This window comes from Myotis davidii, unplaced genomic scaffold (assembly GCF_000327345.1).
Source record: "Myotis davidii unplaced genomic scaffold, ASM32734v1 scaffold317, whole genome shotgun sequence".
In the NCBI taxonomy this organism is placed as follows: domain Eukaryota; kingdom Metazoa; phylum Chordata; class Mammalia; order Chiroptera; family Vespertilionidae; genus Myotis; species Myotis davidii.
The window spans coordinates 1,316,454-1,339,007 of NW_006288994.1; the positions used below are offsets into that span (position 1 = coordinate 1,316,454).

The 22,554-nt window shown below is 42.5% G+C and overlaps 1 long non-coding RNA gene across 1 annotated transcript; it reads left to right on the forward strand.

The window, feature by feature from the left end:
• The first annotated feature begins 5,842 nt into the window (after positions 1 to 5,842).
• Positions 5,843 to 21,097, forward strand: LOC107182715. The gene is made up of 3 exons (XR_001513432.1): positions 5,843 to 5,858; positions 7,486 to 7,493; positions 21,003 to 21,097. It is a non-coding gene; the product is annotated as an uncharacterized LOC107182715 (long non-coding RNA).
• Positions 21,098 to 22,554: the final 1,457 nt, after the last annotated feature.

Genomic DNA, 22,554 nt, shown 5'->3' on the forward strand with positions numbered 1-22,554 from the left:
AATCTGGAGGAATAGTGTTGTTAATTATAATTCAGAGATGGTTGATATTAAAAAAACAAAACAAACCTGAGGCATCCAGAAAATGTAATTAATTTAATGAGATAAGCCTTAAGAAATTCTCAAGTATTCCCAGGAGCAGCTATGAGAAACTTAGAGAGAACATGACCTGCCTTGAAATTGCTTTCTTTGCTCACAACCAAAATTGTTTTAAGGTAGTTGAGCTGCTGTTGGTATTAAAAGATGTCTGAAGTATTATTACCATTCCCGGCCGACTCCACCTTTAAATAGGGTCATAGAAATTTGGCGTCAATACACAAGCCAGCATCGGCCTCTGGAGGCTGCCATTCTTCTCGCTAATAAAAAAGCTCACAGTAATGAATTATGGGGGGAAGGTTGCCGCTACCCCTACCAGGAATGAAGTATCCAGATTCCAAATCAAGTGTTGCCGAGAGGAAGTACAGGGGCTCCGCCTCCAAAAGCTGGGCTCACCGTGTGCTCATTTCGCCAGAAACAAGCAACATGCTTGGCTGCAGTGGGAGGAGAATGACGAGGGGAGGAGTTGTAATTTCACAATGAGCATAAAAAGCAACACCAGGGAGACAGAGCCATGCCCAGGGCCAGAGGGGTGGGTTTGGGCCAGGGGCTCTGGGTGACCATGAATCTACCTTTGAATATCTACATGGTATTTACAAAATAAACAAGGTGATACACTTAATTTGGTGATAAATGCTAGATTCTGTGGTGGGCTTTCTGGGTTGAATTCCAGTTTTGTCACTTACTACCTCTATTACCTGGGGCAAGTGTTCTACCTCTTCTTTTTCTCAGTTTCCTTAACTGTAAAATAGGGATGATAATATCTATCACATGGAGGTTGTGTTTTGTTTTTATTTTGGTTTTTAACCATAAGTAAATAACAGTGCCTGGCAGAAGCTAGCACTAAAAAAAAAAAAAAAAAAAAAAAAAATGTTGGACTTATCATCAAAGAAGAATGGAGTTCCACTGATTCTGTAACTATTGAACCGGAGGCAGATTAAAGGCAGAGCAGAGTCAGGTTTAGCGAGTTCAAAAGGCGTCTTACCCACTTGTTTCGGATCGGGAAGGAACATGCCATGTGCTGAATGCTGATTTTGCCTCAGGTACCAAATATTACTGCCTTTAGTTTTCTTAAAAGCCCAGTGGGATGGTATTGTCATCCCCATGTTATAGGCTAGGAAACCGAGGCACACACATTAAGTGAGCGGCCAGTGGCCTCATGGGTACAAATATGGCAGATCAAAGATTTGGATTCGACTTGCTTCACTCTAAAACATGCATGCCACCACGGAGTTTGAGCCCTGTGGTGTGAGAAAGCAGGTGTGGGTTAGGCTAAGTAGATATCGTCAAGGCTCCCAGGGCCATATCTGGCCACCCGCCTAGTTCCCCACAAGTAATCAGACATTAGTGATCGGTCAGCCAACACTTCAAAAGCTATGTGACGGCATGCAGTTCTCTCACACACCCAAAGCAAGTCGTTTTCCCCTGCCTGGCGGGTCTTTTTCTGTTCCAGGTGTTAGAGAAGGAAAAATGAATGGAGGCCCTTTCCCCCTAGCGCCTCAGGGTTTTTCTTGGATCTCTCTCTCTCTCTCCCCCCCCCCCCCGCTAAAGAACTATCACCATCATGTCCCCACATCCCCACATCAGCCTTTGTTCTTGCCTGAGCCTGTGTGGTTACAGGATTTATTCCCTGTCTAGGTCACCATAAATAACAAGGTTTCACAAAAGGATTAGTGGACAAATTAGAACTTACCGATGATTTCACAGGAGAGATGAAAGAGAAGATTCATTCATGCTGGAAAAACCTCAGCAAACTGCTTCAAATCGTCCTTCCACAATTTTTCCCCTCCTACGCTGGAAACGGGGTCCTTGGTCGTCCATTTCTTACCTCATGGTCGCACTCACGTTTGTGGGTCTGCTTCTCCCGGCAAAGGTCCTTTGAGTTCTCCTGCTTTTCGGAAACAATGCCACCCAGAGGACGCCTTCCTCAGACTGACACATTTACATCCGACCCGAAGCAAACTGCAGCCCTCTGATGACCAGGACCTTCTTTCTTAAAAAGCAGTCAAGTCCCGGAAGCAGGACGTGCATTGGCCAGTCACAGAGTTTCCAGGTAGCACCTCTGTGCGCCAAGAAGGAATAACGCTCAACAGGAGGCTGGTCTCCCTGTTGGAAAAAGCAACCATTGACCCCCTGACGCCAGGCTGCGGGAGTTAGAAAAAGAAGACTGGCCCAAACCGGTTTGGTTGAGTGGATGGAGCATCGGCCTGTGGACTGAAGGGTCCCAAGTTTCCAGTGGAGGGCACATGCCCGGGTTTTGGGCTCGGTCCTCTGTAAGGGGCATGCAGGAGGCAGCCAATTGGTGATTCTCTCTCCTCATTGATATTTCCATCTCTCTCTCCCTCTCTGAAATCAATAAAAATATTTTAGAGAAAAAAAAAAGAAGGCTGAGCTGTATTCTAAGGGAGAGCACTTGTTAGAAAGAACTTCCAGAGGGAGGGATGTATCAGCTGAAAACTAAATAGCAGGATTGTAATGCTGTGCCTTAAATAAAAAAAATCTCAATTTACAGACCTTTCTCTTTACGTCTCACATGTTATTCAATAAAAATAGCTGCAGGGCTTTATTCATTTTCACATGTATATATAAATATGCATATAGTCATGTCTACCTGGTACTATAATCACTTTATATTGCACTTGTCTCTCTCCTTTTACTGGATAGAAACTCCTTGAGAGTGGCTATTTCTGATTCAGTTCTGATTCATCCTATTACCTAGAACAATGGCTGAAACACCACAGATAACGAATGCTGGTTGAATATGTGCGAGAGAACGAAAGTGAGATAGAGTTCAGACCAACTGTAAACTAGGTTCACCTTTTCTTATTAGGCAGCTAGCACAACCAGCCTAAAACGGGACGGCTGTAAGTTATTCTATATATCACTCAGGAGCACTCCAGAGCCATGAAAGATTTTCGTTCTGATGGCTCAATAGTAGTCACTTAGATTCCCAGGTGGCAGGAGAGCAAAACGAGAGAAGTGACCTAACTCCCTCTCCACTGATTATCTCTCCAGAAGCATGGCGGCTCCCTGGGCTGGCAGGTGGCACATTTTGCTGCTCAGCAAGAGGTGTTGTCTTGATGCTCAAGACCTGTGCGATGCTGGCAGGTGCGGCGGAAGTGGAGCCGGTTTCCCCTGCACCGGCTCAACTGATTACACTCGAGTCCTCATGGTGCCAAGGGCCCCGGGATTGGCTGCAGCCCACATTCTCATTTATAGGTTTCTCTTTCTGTGATGCCGGGCGTTTTTACGCCTGAGCTGGAAAGCAACTATGGTGACAGCCTTCAGAGAAGGGACTCATATTATTAACTAACTAGAGTAGCTTGTGTTTGGAGAGTCTTTCTGAGCACTTAGCAAGTTCTCTCATTCCATCCTCTCTCTGTTCCTTTCCCATAAAAAAGCAAAAGTGATTTCCACTCAGGTTTCGGCTAAAGAAACAAAAGCACATGATGACCAAATGTGCTTCTGACTAAGTAAGATTAAAAACCTAGGTGTTCTGTTTTCTACTTGGAGATGTTCACTCTAAGACTCAGAAATACAAGGAGACTTTTTGAAAGCACAATGATATCATTTTTTTGAAAGAAATCCATATATATAAAAGCCTAAGTGACCAAATGACCAAACAACTGGTTGACCAATCGCTATGACACACACTGACCACCAGGGGGGCAGATGTTCAACACAGGAGCTGCCCCCTGGTGGTCAGTGCACTCCCACAGCCAACCTCCCGCAGCAAGCCAACCTCCCCCTGGCCAGCTGGCCCTGATCCAGCCCCAATCAGGACTGGGTGAGAAACCCCCAATTGCCCCAATTGCAGGCCAGGCCAAGGGACCCCCACCCTATGCACGAATTCGTGCACCGGGCATCTAGTCAAATATAAATGAAAATGCAAAGAATCAATAACCATTCCCTGCTTTATTCAAATTTAAAACTCGGACTTCTTATATCTGATATGGCTCTTTCTTGAATTCTTGTTCTTGCCTATTAATCATTTTAATTTAAAAGGTTATGTTCCTATGCCAGGCTATAGAAGGTTTGGGATTGGTCCTAAAGCTATTTGTACTCTCCCAAAAAAGGAACTTAACTATTGGCCTGCAGGGAATTTTTTTAAGTCTAAATGTTATAGAAAAATCAAAATTACACACACCATTCATTTACAGTGTTTCTTCTTAAATTTATTACAGTATTTTTTAATTTTTAAAAAGTAGTCTCAGTACAAGAAATTGGAATGAAGGGGATAAGAATATTCTTATATATAAAAGAAAATTTATCAATGCACTACATCATAAAACAAACAAAACTAAATAATGGTGGTACCTCTTTGTATTTTTGTATTTTGTTGTTTTACATAATCAATGCTTTATAAGTATAAATTTAAAAATAGTCAAGTCCTGGCCAGTGTTATAGTGGTTAGAGCATCAGCCCACACACTGAAGATTCATGTTCCATTGATCTATATGCCTCTTCTTGTGCCAATACCAATCTGTTTTGATTATGTGGCCTTGTAGTATAGTTTGATATCTGGTATTGTGATTCCTCCAACTTTGTTCTTCTCTCTGAACAGTGCTGCGGCTATTCGGGGTCTTTTTTGGTTCCATATAAATTTTTGGAATGCTTGTTCTAGATCTGTGAAATATACCATCGGTATTTTAATAGGGATTGCATTGACTCTAAAGACTGTCTTGTCCCTTTAGTTTTTCTTCAAAGCAACTGTCAAACATGAATCAATTCACTTCCCCTTTTTCTTCTCATTCGTTTTCTTTGCCAAGTTTTCTTTAGTTATTTATCCATTTTGCCTGATCAAGCCAGCTTCACTAGCATAGCTAAACTTTAAAAGAGAGCAAGAATAGATGTAAAAAAAAGAAAAAAAGAAAAGAATTTATTTTCTCTTTTTTTGTCACATGCCAGGCAAAGAATGGCACCATTCTGTTTGTCTTCTCCTTTTATTGGTGAGTAGTGTAAACGGGTTTACACAGCGTCTGCTTTTCAAAGACCTGCAGGCATTGCCCAAGTGTGTCCGGGTGTCATTAGCACAGCCAAATAACTGTAGAACTAAAATGAAGCGCATTCTCCAGGATTTCCAAATCTAGTGTTGTTTTGCCTCAGAAAACGACAAACGAACAGTAGCATTCACTGGAAAAGAGATCTAGTTTTCTCCTGCTTCTATTTGCAGGAGATTTTTTTCCCCATAAAAATTTACTGCCATTTTAATGACATAGCCATGAATTTAAAAATGCAAATTAAGCCACTTAACTATGCCCTTGACATTGAGAAAGTATTACAGTTGTCACCTTTTGGGGCTCACTCAACGTAAATCTATTTTCTCACAGGTCTGGACGCTAGAAGTCTAAGATCAAGTCACCTTTGGGATGGTTTTCTCATGAGACCACTCTTCCTGGCTTAGATGGCATCTCTCCCCTGTGCCCTTATGTGTACACTTGCAGAAAGAGAGATCTCTGCCATAACTGCCTCTTTTTTAGTAAAGTACAGTTGGCATACAGTATTGTATTTATTTCATTTGTATATCATATTGATTTGATATCAATAGTGTTTTCATTGTTTTTGAGTAAATTCCCCAGAGAGGATTTGCTTGCTCATGTGGTAGTTCTATTCTTAATTTTTTGAGAAACCTCCATACAGTTTTCCATGATGGGTGCACCAATTGTAGTCACAACAACAGTGCACAAGGGTCCCCTTTTCTCCACATCCTAACTTGCTTTTTGTTGACTTTTTGATGGTAGAAATTCTGACAGGTGTGAGGTGGTGTCTCACTGTGGTTTTAACTGCATTTTCCTGGTGATTAGTGATGTTGAGCATCTTTCAACATGACTATTGACCATCTGTATCTCTCCCTGTTGCTTTGCCTGTTGACTAAGCTGGATCTGCGTGTGCAGGCCATGTCACTCCACTGGTTCTGCACTTTCTCTGGGTGGGGCAGAGCTGGGTGGGGGTATCCCACACAACTGCCTGCTAGTTCCACACTTTCTCTGGGCAGCAGAGCCTGTGTGTTTACACAGCCTGGTAGGTGCATGCAGTAGCGCCTTATGGTACCTGCTGTATCCATTTCTGGATGGAGGGGCCCTGTGTGTCCTCTGGTGCCCTCTTGTTCTTGTGGAGCTAGCTGTGGAAGGTGTGGTTGAAGATGCATTACCATGGCCCTGTAGGTCATTCACAGCACCTGATAGCACTCCTGCCTTCTAGCCAAGAACAGGGAAAATGCAGACAATGGCCCTTACCAGTTTCTCAGCTCCTGGAGAGTTTTAGCTACACCCCAACTTTCTCTATGTGGTCTCTCTGTTGTTTGTTGTGCAGAAACTGTTCAATTGACTCTCAGTTGTCTTTCAAGAAGGAATTTCTCTAAATATAGGGAAACACTGGGTGTGTTCTTGGTAGGGGGCAGTTTCAGTGTCCTTTTACACCGCCATCTCCATCTCGGGCCTGCCTCCCCAGCCCTCTTTCTAAATGAGTATTTAAAGCAAAGTGCTGGAGCAATGGAAAGAGAACTTCTCAATGTCCCAGCAGAGACACACTTGCAACTGAAAGAGAATTCATCTAGCGTTAAACCTTAATTTGGGAATTGAAAATTCTCTATCACATGTTTTCTCCCCTGTCTTATAATCCCGTAAGAGCTTTTGATTATGCTCTTGTTTTTTACTACAAGTGCATATAGCAAATTACTAGTTGACATGGAAAAAAATGAAGAAAATTTATAATAAACCACTCTTTAAAAAATCATTTTTGAGTGTAATGCTGCTTACGACCTAATTATATATATATATGACCTGATAGTTCCATTTTGGGGTATTTATCTAAAGAAAACAATAACACTTATTGGAAAAGATCTATGTACCCATGAGCAATCTTTCAGAGGATAAGGGTAGAGTAGGGAGTAGAATTCTTGCTTTTGTAAGTTCTAAGGTTCCACTTACCTTTTAGTTTTTCTCTAACTCCAGTAGGAAACACGTCAGTAACACTCCCTAGTCTCCTGTAATAACACCTGAGATAAATAGAAACAAATGAAGCACAGCTGTAAATGTTCCGCAAGGTCACATTTTTCCATTTGAATAGTATTAGAAAAGAAATCAAATATAAGTGGGATCAGTGTGTATAAGGGTGCTCAGTATTTCCACTGCTTCTTTCTCATAGCAGCCTGGTAAGTTAATCAGGTGTTCAGTCTTTATTTTTTGAATTTGATGTCATAATATACACAAAAATCCTAAGGAATGAGAGCAAAAGAAAATCTAAGCCAGATGAACTTGTGAATGACTTTAAATTCCAAAAGAGAGATTGTTTCAACACCATGGTGATCTGAAAATATTTTATTTATTCTAAAAGCCATGGAAGCATCATCCTCATGAACATGCACTTTTCCAACAGAGACATGTGTTCAAGATCTGTAGGTGAATCTGAGAGAAAACAGTTATTATTGAAGGGCAACTCTAAACTTCATCAGTTGTTTGGGAACTTTTTTTTTTAATATAAAAAGTGGAAAGGTCCAGCTGGGGTGGCTCAGTGGTTGAGCATTGTTCCATGAACCAAAAGGTTGCTGATTCGATTCTCACTCTGGACACATACCTGGATTTTGGGTTTGATTCCCAGTTGGGTAGCATTCAGAGGACAACCAATCAATGTTTCTCTCTCACACTGTTTCTCTCTTTCTCTCTCTCTCTCTCTCTCTCTCTCTCTCTCTCTCTCTCTCTCTCGGCATGTCCTCAGGTGAGGATTAAAAGAAAATAGTGGACAGAGGTTGGGGTCACACTTTACAGTTTGCTGGTTCTGTGTCGTTAGTCAAATCCTTTTATCTACTCTGAAATTCTGTCACTCAATTACTTGTGTCAGTCATCAACTACTGAGAAACCAATCACCCCAACCATTAATGTTGACCAGAAATTGGCCATTTAGATAGGGCCCAACAGAGACAGCTTATTTCTTATCCTTGAAACATAACTGGGGTGAGAGAAAGGTTGGGGGTAACTTGCCAGCTGGAGGGTGAAATCACCTGGAGGCTCCCGCTCAGACATGTGGAGAAGACCATCAGACACTCGCCAAAGGCTCAGATATCGGCTTGGAATGTAAAGCGTGCTGTGCTTCATCTCCACATGAGCCCTCCACGTGGTGCTTGAGCTTCCTCGTGTCATGGAGGCTGTGTTCCAAGATCAGCTCTCTAGCAAAACGATATTGAATTTGGGAGCCGTATAGTCTTTTACGACTAGTCTTGAAAGTGACATAACTTCTGCCCCAGTAAGTAGCCTACTCAGATACAAGGGGAGGGAATGCAGACCTCAGTCTAATTGGGAGGAATGGGACAGTTTTATGCCAAGAAGATGTATGCCGCATGGGAGATACTGCGGTGGCCATTTTTGGAGGATCAACCCTCAACAATAGTAAAATCTACTATTTAACATTCATTCCTACTCCACTTATTTTTTTTTCTTTCAGAAAAGCCTTTGCACATATTTTAACAATTTTAGTAATTTCTCAAAATAAGAAAGACATTTAAAACTTAATACTGAATTTCATTTCTTCTTTTAATTTTCTGCCCCTTTGGTAATGGCTACTTGGGTAAAGATTCACAGTAGCTTTAATGTGCTGTAAGACAGGAAGGAGAGGGACAGGGAAAACATCCCTTTTGTAGTTGTTGTTGCCTTGAATTGTGAGATCAAGCTTTCGGTAAACTTTGCTAGTGGGACAAACTACTGCAATGCCTTCAAGGCTATGTTTGCTTTATAACAAAATCCTATACATCTAATAACCACTTTTGAAACATATCTCTTTGTTAGGCTCTTTTATTTCTCATGAAGGGCGTCAAAGCAAGGGCTAGCAGCGGTTCTCAACCTGTGGGTCGCGAACAATGAAAATACATCCTGCATATCAGATATTTACATGACGATTCATAACAGTTGCAAAATTACAGTGATGAAGTAGCAATGAAAATAATTTTATGGTTTGGGGGTCACCACAACATGAGGAACTGTATGAAAGGGTCGCGGCATTAGGAAGGTTGAGAGCCACTAAGGTATCTACTGTTTTGGATAAGTATTGCTGTAGACATTACATGTGGAAATGTATATGAGATTTCTAACCACTGGTTGAATAAGCAGCTCTTGTGACAAATAAAATCCAAATCTTATGCAAGTATCACAAGAATAAAATTTATCGATTGGAAAATTAGTAGTGCATTATTAACCTTGAGTCCTAGCATCCTCGGTTCTTATCAAGAGAATTTCACATAGGCCAATTGGGAGAAATAAAAAGCTCTGGGAAAAACATTTCCCCAAATGTCTCTAAATATTTCCTAAATGCTGTAAATAGCCCAGCAGGGGAACTCCATCGATGTTTGTCTTTCCATCAGAAAGCTGTGATGATACTTAATGCCAAATATTCAAATAAAATAAGCCCCCCAAATTATTTATCATTCTCCAAATTCCCAGATATTTAACCTCACAAAGATTCAATTAAAAACTGTTTACTTCCAAGTTTTATTTTGGCAGAGATTGATCAACCAGAAACTGCGAAAGTTGCTGAGAATAATAGCAAACGGAAGTGGATTGTTGAACTGTCAGCAAAACTGCCAGGCATATTTGGCATATTTTCTAATTTGTGGGAAAAGAGAAAAAACAATGCTATAGACAGAGTTTTCACTAGTTGCATCGAACTGTTGTCCTCGTTGCCAAATTCTACTATCTGGATGCAGCGCCTCCAAGGAGGAGTCCACACTGAAAATCCACATTAGCAGCCAGCACGTCACCTCAGGTGTTTCCCGCCCTCTTCTATTCAGTTACTGCGTCTTTAATAGGCATTTTTCCAGCGGTAAGATCAGTGGTGGATATCCTTTTGCTGTCAACAGGAATAGCCCTGGTTTAGGTAAGACCCTGGACATCAATGTTGGCTTTGAAAAAGTGCATTTTAAAGTATGAAGAAAAAAGTTAGCTACCTCCTATAAATACGTTGTCTTTGTTCAGTTTACATAGTGGGGTGCCTTTTATCAGTATAAACATAGCCATTGGGTTTCCCTAGTGATAATAAGGTCATTCGTTAGTTAATCTTTGTGAACAACTTAAATCACTACATTGAAGATCCACTTAAATGAAAAGACCCTTTATGCAGAGAGAAAATGACAAAATGAAGTAGCCTTGCTTGAGAAGTGCAGTAGCTGAACTTTTATGCAATTTCTTTACTCTGTGCCTGACACTTTTAAATCCATGACTATCGCACTGGTACAAATGAGAGATGTCAGACGGTTGCTTGAGTTAACTCTGAGATGGGAAAGGACGGGTAAAGGAAACCCACAGGTAATCCAGAAACACCTTCCGCCGTCCTGCCTCTGGAGAAGAACGGGGTGGGTTTTTATTAAGTCTCAGCTTGAGCTTGAACTTGGCAAATGGGTGAGTCAGGCTGTCAGGACTTGATTCGCCTGCAGAACAGGGATTTTGGAAGCACCCTTTTGGGAGGTGTGCTTGTTACCTATTGCTGTAACAACCCATCACAAATTGAGTGGCTTAAAAAGATAAATATTTATTATCTCACCGTTTCTGTCGGTCAGATGTTGGGCACAGCTTCTCTGGGTCTTCTGTTTCAGGGCTTCCCACAAAGCTGCAAGCAGCGTGTCAGCCAGGGCTGCGCTTTCATCTGAAGGCTCAACAGAGGAAGGACCTGTTTCCCAGTGCGGTGAGTGTTGGCAGTATTCAGTCCTCAAGGCTGTTGGACTGCGGAGCTCAGTTCTTTGCCGGCTGTCAGACTGAGGGCCTTAGTTCCTCCCTGGCTGTTGGAAAGAGGCCATCCTCATTTCATGCTGTGGGCCTCTCCACATGGTAACTTGCTTCATCAAAGTCTGTGAGATAAGAAAACAATAGAATCTGCTAGCAAGACAGAAGTCACATTAGTAGCCTCATCATGGGACATTTCATTACCCTTATTTTATTATATGGTGATAGGGAACATTTACGGGGATGGGCCATATAAGATCCTAGAAATCATTTGGTCTGGCTCTACCAAGGCATTAGGGGTGAGTTCATTAAATGTTTGACCAAATATAGTGGGCTAGTTTTTTTTTTTTTAAAAAAAAACAACTATATTTTTATTTATTTAAGAGAGGAAGTGAGAGGGAGAGGAAGATAGAAACATCAATGATGAGAGAGAATCATTGATTGACTGCCTCTTGCATGCTCCCTACTAGGGATCGAGCCTGCAAGTTGGGCATGTGCCCTTGACCGGAATCGAACCTGGGACCCTTCAGTCCACTGAGCCGATGCTCTATCCACTGAGCAAAACCAGCTAGGGCAAGCAGGCTAGTTTTTAAGTTAATAATTTTGTATGGCCCACAAATGATGTTATAAATATCCAAATGGCCCTTGGCAGAGAAAAGGTTCCCACCCTTGGTTATGCCTAGCCCTCACACAGGTGGGGAGGGGCCAGTGAATGTTGTTACACTTGGGCATGGTCACCAGGAGGCAGGAATGATTGGGGGCCATCTTAGTATCTACCTGCTCAGGAGAGTTGAGCAGAGAAGAGTTGGGATGGGAGAAGAGCTGGGTATCTTCCCGGAAGAGTGATTTCTGGACCTGCGTCCAAGTTCCATGGTGAGAAAGACCTTGAGGCTGAATGGAAGGAGCTGATGTGGCTTTCTCCGCTCTGAGACCATGTGACCCTGGGTGGGGATAAAGGAAGGGCTCTTTCTTTCTTTATTCAATGCAGCATTGCTTCTTTCTCTCAAAACCTGTGTCTTTGCAAAATGGCCTGAGATAGTGGAGCTCTGCTGTTTCAAGAGTTGAATTGTGAGGAATGCTGGGAGGTTGTAACCTTGGGTTTTTATGGAACTATAAGAGAGAATAATAAATGCTATAGAAATGGATGGCTCTTGTCTGTTTGAGCAGGTGTGCATACTGGATATATAGATGAACACAATTACTGTAAGAAATGTATAGGCTCTGTTTAGCAGTTCTGTTTCCTTAACTTCCATTCTTTGACTCAGTGGCCAAGTTGATGGAGGGTTTAAGCATTCTAGTTTCTATGTAAAAACCATAAGGAAGCCAAATAAAATTAATTCTCTTAAGTTTCACAGAAGTCTGGGGAAGCAGTGGTAGGTGGCTGCAACTCTGACCTCTAACATATCTCCAGATATGTTTTGAATAATGTTCATCATATTCTTCTAGTGTTTTGGATGGATATGTGAGAGACCAGCACATCAATAGCAAATTTTGTGAGCAATTTTCTGGCCATGAAAGTGTGCCTAGTTATTCACACATACTAGATGCACAAAGAGGATGTGTCAATGTCATCAAGCAATAATAGACTAAGGAAGAAGAATATATTAAAGAAAAAAGAAGAGGGAGAAGCAAAGGAAGAGAAATGTCAAGGTAGTATTTTTTTCTTTGATAACCCTTATTAGATCTTTTCTGAAAGATCTCTAGGGACCATGGTAAATGGTCATACCTTTTTTTTTTTTTAACAAAGCCCCTCAGACATCATGGAACAAAGGAAAGGGCCATAGGAGACCCAAATGTCAGATTTGTCTATTGAATTGGCACAACATTTTTTAAATATAAATAGTTTTATAATGAGCGTATGGTGGGCTATTTTCTTTGAAAACAGAGATTTCAGGATGATATTTCAGTTCCACCTTATGTCTAATATTTTTCAAAATAGCAGAGAATGAAGGATTAAAGTGTCTAAACTTTATCACACATTTGTTTCTGCTGGCAAGACTAACAATTGTTAATACTGAAAATGAGATGAAAGATGTTCTAAATTTATCTTATCAGCACTGTCTTTCAATGTAATAATAGTAACCTGACACTATCCCAGTGTTTTCCAGCCAGTGGAAACCAGGCCTGTAAAGACACAAATTCATTCAAAGTCATGGCTCAGAAATAGAGCGGTGTCAAAGGAAACAGGTACGTTTTCATTCACCTGGGAACCATATTTTGACTGCATTACGATGCACGGTGGGGAAAAAAATCAATGTTCACATCAATTTAAAAACTCATACTTGAAAGACCTCAGATGGAAACCATGTAGTTTTCCAAAATCCATTTATAAACTGTTATGTACCATCTGGGTTACATCTGGTGACATAACAATGCTGTCTTACGGACAACAAAGGTGTTAGAACCATCACACGGCTCCATCGTGGATTTGGCACATTTGTTCAAAACGGAGGCAGTGTTGTATGTGGTAAGATTTAACTTAGCAAGTCACTGCGAGGTTAAGAGCTCATTCCAGCACACAGTTTAATCAAATATATGGAGATGGATCACATTAATATTGATGAGATAAGCAGAGTGCAGTCTGTATTAGATGATAAAGAAGAGTGGGTTTTGGAAAATGAGGCTGCATTTGGACCTTTTCATCGGTGCTGTTTTGCACCCATTTTAGAAATGTAGTATTGTGCACAGCAATGGTGATGCAACTAAGTAGGGAGCCCGAGAATTAGCCTGCAGCCTCTCCGCCTGCAGGTCTGTGCTCAATGCTGTGTACAAGTTCAATGTGTGGCATATGCTGGCCATGACACAGAAAGCCTCCGATTCAACTCTTACCTGTATATTCTAATGTCAACATGAAGGAAAGTGGTTAGCAGGCTGCCTACTCTTTATTGTTGCTTGGAAATATCACTTACAAAGAGGTTACAAAAATGAAACCCAATTATTTCCAAATTAACACACTGTTCCCATCTATCAGGAGTTATCCAGGCTTAAATCTAGTGTGCATAAAAAAGAGCTTTTATTCAATGTGAACATAAAATCAAGGACACGCAGGTCTATTATTTGCTATTCAAAAGATGGTATTAAGTAGTCCTGATTATTTCATAGAGGCTGAAATGATGAGTGGGAATATACTAGATTTCAGGTGAAAAAATAACAACTGTGATCATATTTCTAACTGGAAAAATGTATCCCATAGAATTGGCAAAGTTGTGAGAAAAGCAACACAATCAAGTCATGGAATATGCTCATGTTCCTCAGTCTTTAGGCGGGAAGACTCTCTGCCTGTCAGTACATGCCTTAGTCTCTGCCCTGAAACATAACCCTCTGGATGACTAAATGTAACCGTTGTCTGGGGGGAGGGGGGGTAAAGGGAGGGGTGGAGAGAGCCAGAAGCGAAAGGCTGCTGGGAAGGGCTGAGAACACAGCCTCCAGGTGTCCCTGAACTGGGTCTGGCTACATTTCTGGGACCCTCAGAGGACGCTCACGCTGATCCAGGCTTTAGGATGAGCTCTCGAATCATCCCAAGTCCTCCCTTTATCTTCCAGTATATTCATGTGGGTTAAATAAGAATCAAAGGAAACACTGAAGGGAAAAGAAGTGTGGACGGAAAAAAAGGCCACATACTAACCTGACTAGCTCAGGGAAGGCCTGCATGGTGGTTTGCAAACTCAAAGACCTAAAGCAACCGCAGAGGGTGGTCTGAAATTAAAACTTTAACTAAAAACAGTTTATACTGGGTGGTCCTCTCCTGGGCCAGTATCTTCCCTGATAAAGGTCAATCTTGGCCTTAACTGAGCCTATTGTCTTTTTGCATCTAAGATAACATCCTTGTGAAATGCCAGGGTCACTTGTAACTTCCCTTTTTCTGGACCCTTCGGGGCACAACCAAAGGCACCTGGGCGCCAGGACAGAGACATGAAGTCCTTCATTGTTACTGTTACCCTGTTAACTCTCCTGCCCCCACCTGAGTAAAAGGAGTGTGTGTCCATCATTTTACTTCTTATCTAACCCCAGAGGTTTCCCCGGCTCTGCTTTCTCCCGCCTCCCTAATCTATCACCAATGGATTTCAGGTAAAACACTTACGGCCCCTCCTTCGATTGTAGTGAGGAAAACGAGGTGAAGAACTGCTTCCCGGCAACTGTCCACAGTCTGTTCGGCTCAAATAAACTCACGAAAAAATTCTTTACAGGCTTGAATGTGTTTACCTTAACAGAAGCATGGAAAGGTCTGACGGGACATCACAAGGTCACGGACACTGGGCCCCGTCCAGAGGGGTGAGCTGGCTGGCCCTTGGGGAGGCCTGGGCTGGGCAGAGTGCTCCTGCCGGAGGAGGAGCCAGTGATGGATTTCCTTGGCAACGCAGCAGCCAGAAGGCTCCGGGCCCTCACCAGATGGCAGCATCGGGCAACCATCACCAGGATAAAACACCTGCTGCGGCCGCACAGACGTAGAAACCCAATTTGGGCGGCACCTGGAGAAGGCGGTCTTCTGAGGCAGGTGTGCATCCGCTAAATGTCCGAGCCGGAGGTCTGCAATACCCAGGCCATTTCATTCTCTTCAACCATCAGCAAGGCTTTGCCTCTCTGCCCTCCTTCACATTGATCTCCTGAGCTCATCCACTGCCCTATGCCTTCCTGACGGTGCCCGGGCTGCCCTGCCCCCGGGGTCTTCCGCACACAGGCTCCCTTCTCCAGCACCCTTTCCTCACGTTGCTTCCCAACTTGTTCCCTCGGGTCCTCGCAGTCATTTTGCTGTGGACACCCCGGACTTTTGCAGGCTCCCGGGATAGAAATCAAAAGAGATCCCCAGAAACCAGAAACAAACGAAGGCTTATTTAGCTTGTGCACAAAGAAGCCAGCATCACAGAGGGAAAGGAAACGGGTTGCTCCCAGAACAGAGGCTGGGGAGAAGTTTCCAGAGGCTTGAGCAGGAAAGGTGTAGAGGCCAGGGCTTTTAGGGCACTTGCATCATGTGACTACATGTTTCTTCACTTGTCACGTGTCTCATTAGCATGTGACATCTCCACCTACGGGTGTTCTTTCTAGTATTTAATGAAGAAAGTCCACCTGCAGGACAGTCTCTCTTGCTAGCATTGTGCATGAAGGGGAAGTCCTTAAACCCCTGAAGTCTTGTAGTTAGTGATGTCCTTTATGTCAGAGAGACCCCAGGAGAATACGCGGCCTGGGAGCAGCTGTGCCTGACAGCCGTCCATAAGGATAATAAAAGTCTGCCGCCACAATGTCCACACTGACCCCGAAGAGCCATGGTGTGCAAAGGGGTGGCCCTCAGGCAAATACAGTGGAAACCTGAAAAGTACCGTTGGAAACACAGGCGATCTGCTCCTGCTTTCCTTCGCTAGTGGGATATGCTCAGCTCGGTGAATGGTGACGGGCTCAGGGCAGGGCTCAGAGGAAAAGCTGGCTGAGCAGAACAAAGGCTTCCCGACCTTGCTTTTGTTACCGGGAAACCCCTGGTTGGGCTCGGGCTGCCTGTCTCTGTGTCCAAGAACGAAGGCAGGGTTGATCATCGAAGGCAGGGGTTCTCAACCTTCTGGCCCTTTAAATACGGTTCCTCATGTTGTGACCCAACCATAAAATTATTTTCGTTGCTACTTCATAACTGTCATGTTGCTACTGTTATGAATCGTCATGTAAATATCTGATATGCAAGATGGTCTTAGGCGACCCCTGTGAAAGGGTCGTTCGACTGCCAAAGGGGTTGCGACCCACAGGTTGTGAACCGCTGATAAGACGTTTACTGAGAAGGCCAGCCAACCAAGAAGACAGGGCGCTGACGAGCATTCAAATCCTGTCTTACAGCAAGGAGCGGGGGACAGGGTTATACAGGGGAAAGGGCTTAGGGGGGCCTTGGACAGGAAACTTAAGAAAAAGTTAACCCCCTAGTCACATATAAGAAACTTAACCCCCTCCTCATATAAGTATATGTGCTCTAAGACTTAAAATAAGATGATTATTTTTCAGATTAATTCAGGTGCTCTATCAGGTTATAAGCCCCCCTATCACTGCCACACAATCATCTTTAGAGTCCTTCTCAGCCAATGTCTTTCATTCTCAATCAGCATCTTGTTTTCGTGATGGTGGTCAGTGGAGATGAAAAAAACTAGAAAATACCACTGTTTCATTCTGATGTGCGGTGTGTGTATGTGGAGAGCTGGTCAGGCGCCAGGCCCAGAACCCAGTCACGGAACATAAAGAAGAACCAGGTGAGGCTGCTGCACCCATGGAGCTTCCTGTTTGGTGGTATTTTGTGCTCTTTTCTTATCTGCATCCCATTAACTGAATGAGGATTATCAGGCTAATTCTATTCATAAATCTGGGTAGCTAATTCTGTGAAAGAAATAGCAGCTTTGGGATTCCAAATCAGACACAGAGGACACCCGAATTTATCAAAATAAATGTCCTAGCTCTACCACATTCACACATCAAGAATCACAAACTAGCCCTGGCTGGATTTGGTCAATGGTTAGAGTGTCAGCCCGAGCACCCAAGGTTCGATTCCTGGTTAAGAGCGTGTACCTGGGCTGCAAGTTTGCTCCCCAGCCCTGGTCAGAATGCCGGGGGGGTGGGGAGGGTGGGAGCAGAGAGGCAACCAATAGATGTGTCTCTCTCCCATAAATGTTTCTCTCTCTCCCCCTCCCTTCCTTCCACTCTCTCTCAAAAAAAAAAGTCAATGGAAAAAATATCCTCTGGTGAGGATTAACACACTAACAAACAAAAAGAGCCACAAACTAATAACCAAGAACACATTTCTCCACACACAATAAACGTCTGCATGGTATGGAATATAGTTCCAAAGACAAAAGACAGGCCTTTATCATGATTACACATGTGTACAGAGACTATTTCAGACAAGGAAACACTCCCAGTTTCATTTGGTTTCTCCGCTCATCATCAGCTTTAATGATACCTATGGACAGCGCGGATAGTGTCTTCATTAAAATATCTTTGTTAGAAAACGAGGCTTCACTTCAAGATGGACCCAGCTTCCTTCTCTGCCTGAGCCCTGTAGCTTTTGACTCCAGCCCACATCCGACTTCCCTGTCACCACGAAACAGAGCCGCGGCCTGTACGACTGTCACCACAACGTGCTCATGTGGAATCCAGCCACCGACTTCGCTCTGAGCACAGCCACTGCAGCATCCAATCTACGTTAGCACTCTGTCTGCGTGCTGGGTTTAGCAGCTCCATAATTTTCACCTCTGTCAATGAGAGCCTCATTATGCGAGATTCTAAACATTTTAACGTGGGGGAAAGAATAAACAACACACTTGGTCCTAATGAGGTGAGATATTGCCTTTTTATTTGCGTTGCTGTTTGATGATTGCGCTGTCTCCAGCGCGTTGCTCTCTGGCTGCTCTATTGATTGATGCAGTTTCCCTGCACGCAGCCCTTGCCGACAGCCAGCTCCTGGCACAGTGCTGTTTGTCACATGTTCTGGGTGTGTGGCTTCGGAATGACAGCAAGACGGAGCCCCCATCTTCCACTCCGCATGCTTGCTGTACAGGTAATTTGCTTTTCGTTTCAGCATAAACATTTGAAATGAGTGTTCAGCAGCCAAAGAAAATGAATCATAACATTTCTCTGGATGTTTCCACTCCATCCCTTCGCTATACAATGGTTGTGACAATGCCAACAATTTAAAATATTTCTCAGATCTTCACTCATCCTAATTCTTTCCGCCTCCATGTGACTTGACAGATCATTTACTTAAACAAATATTCAGTGCCATCTTGTAACATACAATGAATTACTCCGTACTCCAAAGTAGGCATGACTGACAGCAGCAAGGAGTTGGTCTCTGAAGGGGGAGAGTTGGAGGAATGGAATAATTACAGAATCACCTTCAGGACCGGCCAGCTGCAAAGGCACCTGGAAATAACCTTCATGGCCAAGCAGTGCTGGGTTTGAACCCCAGCTGTGCTATTTGGGAGCTCTGCGAACTTGTGCTAGTTATTCTAGTGACTTCATACATTTCTGGCTCAGGTATTTTATCAATAAATGGAGATTTTAAAATGTCAAATCCTTTATTCCTAAGAATTTGTGAGATAATGTGTGTAAAATTCCATTGCATAGAGGCCTGGTACATAGCAAGCCTTCGATACATGTGTGCTCAGATTATTATAGTGGAAATAAACCAGGTACATAGATAACCCAGAACCAAACAGAGGAAAGTAGAAGTGGGGCTAGAGCTGAATGGTCACGGGAGACTCGGTAGAGCAGCTTTTCTTTCTGTGTTTAATCCCTGAACTTTGACAGCAAAGGCTTCCACTCACACACACTCATCCTTGAGTTTGCCGAAGCCCTAAGGGATATTGTTACCAGGAAGCACCGAGTTGGGCTGGGCTGCCTGTCGCTGTGTCCAATACGAAGGCAGGGTTGATCATACAGGGCATTTATTGAGAAGGCCAGCCAACCAAGAAGGCAGGTGCTTACAGGCATTCAAATCCTGTCTTACAGCGAGGTGCGGGGACAGGGTTTTACAGGGGAAGGGGCTAGGGTGAGGCTGGGGACGGAATGCAGCTACGAGCAGACGTCAGCTGTTGCCCTTAATCATCAGGCGATGAGATGATGATGAGATGATGTTTGACTCCTGGTGGGTCAGTCTGACCATGCTTAACGGTTCTGTTTGCTGAGTTCACAGATGAGTTACCTCCTCAATCACTTCTCACAGGCCTTAGAAAGGAAACTTAAGAAAAATTTAACCCCCTATTCACGTAAGTATATGTGTTCTAAGACTTAAAATAATACAATTATTTGTCAGGTTAATTCAGGTGCTCTATCTATCAGGTTATAGGTCTCTCTATCAATATTAGAACTTCCAGATGATTCCTCACCAGAAGGAAAAGGAGAGACAACCCTCAGAAAACTAGACAGCTTTGCAACCTGTGAGGTCAGATCATACTTCAAACGTGTCTACGGAAACACGTGCAACAATAACGTACCAAGAAACATAGTTGGATTTAATGTTAAATTTGACATTGGATACCATTATTCTGCAGTGCAATACAGATTCTTTACAAAAAATAGTTTCTTGATTGGGGGCTGATTTTGAAAAAATCCCAAGTATAGTTTAGGTTCTTTCTCTGTGTTGAATGGTGGCCTCATTTAGTCCCACGGGTTAAATAAATTCCATGTTTCAGGCACTGTGCTGGGGCTGCTATGACATGAGTCACACACAGTGCTGCTTTTGGACACAGGGTGGCCTGGTTAGCACTGCCATCATCCCAGAATGTGGCGTAAAGGGGAAGCAGAAAGTGTAAGCTTAAAGCTTTGAGAACAGGTAGGAGGGAGTGTGATAGAAAGAGTGGGACTGAGTAAGGGAGGAGAAACAGGAGAGTTTTGAGATTTCAGCTGCCACTTTCCATAAATAACTGTTTATGAGTGAGTTTTAAATTTTTATAGTTCCAAAGAAATGCCAAGTTTAATATTTCATATTATTGAATACCTAGTGAACTGCTGAATTAAAATAAGAATTGGCTAGAGATTTGAAATAGGTAGGAGTGGTTTTGTTCCTCTCATGTGAAATAACAGGTTTTTTTTATTTAATCTTATTTTTAAATTAAATTTATTGGAGTGACATTGGTTAATAAGATTACAACAGGTGTGAGGTGCTATCTCATTTTAATATTGTTTTTTTAGAGAGAGAGTGATCGATTTGTTGTTTCACTTACTGTGCATTCACTGGTTGATTACTGTAGGTTTCCTAACCAGGGATTGAACCCCACAAACTTGGTGTATTGGGCCATGCTCTAACCAACTGAGCTCCCCAGCCAGTGATACCAGAACGGGCGAGTAGGAATTCTTCCCGGGATCCTGTCTCTCGGAATCAAAGAATGAAGCCATGGACCAGAGGCGTTCAAACCGGGCAGGAGTTTATTGCAAGCAGCAAACGCAGGCTCCCCCTGCTCGGGCAGGGACCCAAATGGATTGCTGCTCAAGCATTCTACTCTTCCCCTTATACCTTCTAAAGGCCTGCTCTCTGTTTATCTGTGTCGCTCTCTTTTTTGGTTCCTGGCCTTTTTGCAACATTTTATTTTGCACTTGCAAGAAAAACATCCTTGTTTCAAAACACCCTGTTTTCCTGCAAAACATCTTGTGGTTTCAGCTAGCTCCTTCCTCCTTCTTCCACGCCTTACCCTGTCTACCTAATTCTGCTTTAACTCCTTTCACCAGGGCTTATTGCAGTTTTGATTTGCGTTTCCCTAACAACTAGTGAAGTTGAGCCTCTACTCATATATCTATTGGCAACTTATTAAGTCTTCTTGGGAGAAATGTCTGTCCAGGTCTTCTGCCCATTGTGTGTTTGTTTGGTGTTGAGTTGTATGAGTTCTTTATATATTTTATATATTAAACCCTTGTCAGCTGTTGTTTGCAAATGTTTACTCCCACTAAGTTGGTTTCCTTTTTTGTTTTGTTGGTGATTTATTTTGCTGTGCGGAAGATTTTATTAGAAGTTTATTGTTTCTAGTAGTGTGGTGTTGTTTTTCTGGTGGAGTATTTAGGGTTTTTGATGTAAAGAATCGTGTCATCTAATAAAAATGGCACTTATACCTTTTCATTCCCAAATTGAAAGCATTTTACTTATTGCTCTTGCCTGATTGCTCCAGCCAGCACTTCTAGTACAATGTTGAATAAAATTTTTTAGTTTGATATAGTCCCATTCATTTATTTTTTGCCTCTAATGAGGTGTCAAATTCATAAAATCTTCTCTAAGGCCAAGATCCATAAGTTTAGGATCTATGTCCTCTTTTAAGTAATTTATTGTTTCAGATCTTATATTTAGGTCTTTTATCAAATTCGAATTAATTGTTGTACATGGGAACAAATTGCAGTCTGATTTCTTACTTTTGCATGTGGGTTTATAATTTTCCCAGCACCATTTATTGAAGAGACTTTCTTTTCTCTATTGTATGTTTTTGGCTCCTTTGTCAAAAGTTATTTGCCAATACACATGTCGTTTTATTTCTGGGCTCTCAATTCTGTTCCATTGGTCTATGTGTCTGTTTTTCTGCCAGTACCATGCTGTTTTCATTATCATTGCTCTGTAGTATACTCTGAAGTCAGGTAGTGTCATAGAGAGATGGTGACACTCTCATACTGAGAATAGAATAACTGCTGTTAGGCGGGACATTTTTCAACTTCTACATCAATCTTGACAAATGTAGCTACTTATTAGTCTAGTGTCTCTTCATTGCCAACCTACTGCCTATTTTTCTTTGATGTTTACAGTTATCCAATTTATATCCTTTCACCCAGCAACAAATACTGGCATTTACTTCAATATGCCGGAATTTGAACCCAAGTGTGAGATGCAAGTTTCCATCAATCCAATGTTCTCGGTGATTCCCTGAATACCTTGGCAGAATGTATTACATTTTGCATTTTGGAGAAAATAAGCAAATGGTAAAAGTCTCATAGAAATTAATACAGAGGCTGTTTTCTGTAGACAAGTGAAGCTTCATACTATGAGTGGCGAGGAAACAGATTTGTCTGAGAGCCAATAGTAATTTTAAAGGCACCGAATGTACCATGAATGTGTTTCTACAAGTCAATGTTGTGAAGGCAAACCCCTATTCTGTAAAACTACTGTTTGGAATTCTCTGCTATTCTTTAGATGGCCTTTTATTCTGAAAAAAATAAGTTTGCTTTCTAGTCCTGCTTAACCTGCTTGAATAATGAGGAAGATAAACTTAGCTGTCTGACCTTGTAGGCCAGAGACTAGATACGCCCAATGCCA